This window comes from Mastomys coucha, unplaced genomic scaffold (assembly GCF_008632895.1).
Source record: "Mastomys coucha isolate ucsf_1 unplaced genomic scaffold, UCSF_Mcou_1 pScaffold18, whole genome shotgun sequence".
Taxonomy (NCBI): domain Eukaryota; kingdom Metazoa; phylum Chordata; class Mammalia; order Rodentia; family Muridae; genus Mastomys; species Mastomys coucha.
The window spans coordinates 58,751,246-58,754,803 of record NW_022196900.1 but is presented as its reverse complement, the minus strand read 5'-3'; the positions used below and the strand labels follow the sequence as shown (position 1 = coordinate 58,754,803).

The 3,558-nt window shown below is 45.2% G+C and overlaps 1 pseudogene; it reads left to right on the top strand.

The window, feature by feature from the left end:
* Nucleotides 1–2,176: 2,176 nt before the first annotated feature.
* On the top strand, nt 2,177–2,772 carry LOC116095734 (annotated as a pseudogene).
* Nucleotides 2,773–3,558: the final 786 nt, after the last annotated feature.

Sequence of the window (3,558 nt, the reverse complement as noted above, 5' to 3'; positions counted from 1 at the left end):
AGAAGCCAAGTGAGCTTCCAGGGGTGATTCTCCTTCCAGGCCAAGTGTAGTCTACCCAGGACAGGCCTCCCGTAACCCACAGAGGCTTCTAAGGCTCATGAGAGGGTGAGGAAGGTGCAGCACCACGTGTCAGGCCCACTTCCCTTTTGTTCAAACATAGTGACTCATTTAATCCTCCCAGCTCCATTGCCATTTCAGCTTACTGATGAGGAAGCCAAAATACAAAAGCGCGCAAAGAATTATGAGCCACTTATTATTGGCTGTTTCTAATTGGAGAACTGCATCTTTAAACAGGAAATGGAGGTGTGCCGTAGGGGAGAGATGAAGCATAGAAGGGAAGTGAGAGAGAGAGGGGGAGAGAGAGGAAAGGAGAGTGGGAGAGAAGGAAAGGGTATGAGGGAGAGGGCGTGAGGGAGTGGGAGAGGATCCCACTTTAAACATTCAATTAGGGAGCAGAGGATCCATCTCAAACATTTATGGGGAAAGGATCCATCAGGGTCCATTGCAATATTGCTCCCTTCATTCAACTTTCCCCTTCTAATCAAGACCCAGCCTCAGTCTGTCTCAGTCTCTGTCTCCATCTGTCTGTCTTTCCCTCCCCTCTCCCTCCTCCCCTCTGTTTTTCCCTCCCCCTCTCTATCTCCCCCCTTCTTCTTCCTCTCCCCCAACTTCTCTCTCTGACTGAATGTTTAGAGTGGATCTTTTCTCTCCTTGGCCACTTGGGATGGGTTCCTTCTCCCCTCTGACTGGCCACATGGGATGAATCGCCTCCCCCTTCGGACAAGAGAATTCAGCATCCCTGTTGAAAACCAACAAACCCTCTTTTATTTATTTATTCATTTTTGAATGGGCCTAAGACAGGACGATAGGTTTACAAGTCAATGAAATGTTTTAAAATATTAACTTTCTGTTTTGTTTCATGTTAGCAACCCCATCATTCCTTGTGAAACATCTGTGTTTTGAAGTAAAATTGGCCAAAACAAGTAAAGAAGAAAAAGATGAATAGTGATCAATTTCAAAGAACATAAGATTCGCCATGTCATGATGGTGTCAAGAAGCCTACAACAAATGAGGGAGAGGATGTGGGGAGAAGGAGACTTTGTATGTGGTGGAGAGGAATGTGGACTGCTGCAGCCACTATGGATCTCAGTATCCTCAAAATGTTAGGAATAGAATTGTTGTATGACCCACCTACAGTACTCGAGAATACACCCAAAGGGAGCTACCTAGCATAGCCCAAAGAGGCTTATCATGGGTTTATTGTTGTAGTGCTCACAATTACAAAGATCTAGAAGTAGCCTATATCAAACATGGGCAGTAAAATAAAACATGGCATGTGTACACAATAGATCTTAGTCACCTGTAAAAAAAGAAGGAAATATCATTTGCCAGAAGATGGATAAAACTAACAATCATAACCATGTTAAGCAAAAGAAACCAAACTCAGGACAAATAATATTCTTTCTCTTCTATCTATCTATCTATCTATCTATCTATCTATCTATCTATCTATCCATCCATGTATCCATCATCATTTATTTATTATACATCCATCCATGTATCGATCATTATCTACCACCTATTCATCTATCTATCTATCTATCTATCTATCTATCTATCTATCATCTATGAATGACATGAACCTATAAGAACCTAGATTTGATAATGTAACACATGTATACATAGACATAACATGAAAGGACAAGGGGAAAAGAAAGGGACCTTGGTGAAGCAACTGGGGTAGAGGTTGGGATATAAAGAGCAAGATGCAAACGTGTGTGTGTGTGTATGTGTGCGTGCGTGTGTGTGTGTGTGTGTGTGTGTGTATGTGCGTGCGTGCGTGCGTGCGTGCGTGCGTGCGTGCGTGCGTGCGCGTGTGTGTGTGTGTGTGTGTGTGTGTGTGTGTGTATGTGCGTGCGTGCGTGCGTGCGTGTGTGTGTGCGTGCATGCGTGTGTGTGTGTGTTCATGAAATATATTATTTTGTATACCAGCTAAACAAATTAACTTTAAAAATGGGAAGTATTGGCTCTCTGCTCCTCCCTGTTTCAGAGACAGCTGCATCTTCTTGTGTAGTGCCAGCCTCGTCCTGTAGACAAGATGGTGAAAGTCAGTGTGAAGAGATTTGTCTGTATTGGGCACCTTGTTACCAGGGCTACCTGCTGCTCTGCATCTGGCAAAGTGGAGATTGCTGCCATCAATGACCCCTTCATTGACCTCAACTACATAATCTGCATGTTCTAGTATGACTCTACCCATGGCAAGTTCAACAGCACAATCAAGGCTGAGAATGGAAAGCTTGTCATCAATGGGAAGCCCATCACCATCTTCCAGGAACGAGATCCCACTAACATCAAATGGGGTGATGCTGGTGCTGAGTATGTCGTAGAATCTTCTGGTATCTTCTCCATCATGAAGAAGGCTGGGAACCACTTAAAGGGTGGGACCAAAAGAGTCATCATCTCCTCCCCTTCTGTTGATGCCCCCATGTTTGTGATGGATGTGAACCATGAGAAATATGACAACTCATTCAAGATCGTCAGCCATGCATCCTACACCACCAACTGCTTAGCCCCTTGGCCAAAGTCATCCATTACAACTTTGGCATTGTGGAAGGGCTCATGACCACAGTCCATGCCATTATTGCTACTCAGAAGAGTGTAGATGGCCACTCTGGAAAGCTGTGGCATGATGGCCATGATACTGCCCAGAACATCATCCCTGCTCCACTGGTGCTGCCAGAGCTCTGGGCAAGGTCATCCCAAGCTGAGTGAGAAGCTCACTGGCATGGCATTCCATGTTCCTACCCTCAATGTATCCATCATGGATCTGACATGCACCCTGAAGAAACCTGCCAAGTATGATGACATCAAGAAGGTGGTGAAGCAGGCATCTGAGTGCCCACTAAAGGGCATCCTGGGCTACAATGAGGACCAAGTTACTCTCAATGACAACTTTGTGAAGCTCATTTCCTGGTTTGACAATGAATATGGCTACAGTAACCCTGTGGCCTACATGTCCTCCAAGGAGTAAGAAACCCTGGACCGGGCTGGTGAGATGGCTCAGTGGGTAAGAGCACTGACTGCTCTTCCGAAGGTCCTGAGTTCAGATCCCAGCAACCACATGGTGGCTCACAACCACCTGTAATGAGATCTGTCGCCCTCTTCTGGTCTGAAGACAGCTACAGTGAATTATGCTGGAGCAAAGTGGGCCGGCAGATGCCCTGAGTTCAATTCCCAGCAGCCACACACATGATAGCTCACAGCCATCTGTACAGCTACAGTGTACTCATACCCATAAAATAAATAAAATAAATCTTAAAAAAAAAAAGAAGAAAAAAAAAAAGGAAACCCTGGACCACCCACTCCAGCAAGGACACTGTGAGCAAGAGAGAGGCCTTTGAGGTCCTGCGGAGATTGTAAGCTTAACTACTAAAGTCTTTACTCCCTGAGTCTCTTTTGGTAAGGGTGTTTGATGGCAGCAATAGAAAGACCAACCAAGACATACACCATGCAGGTGGGCCATATAATATGTGTTCTTTATGTCTGGCCCATTTCACC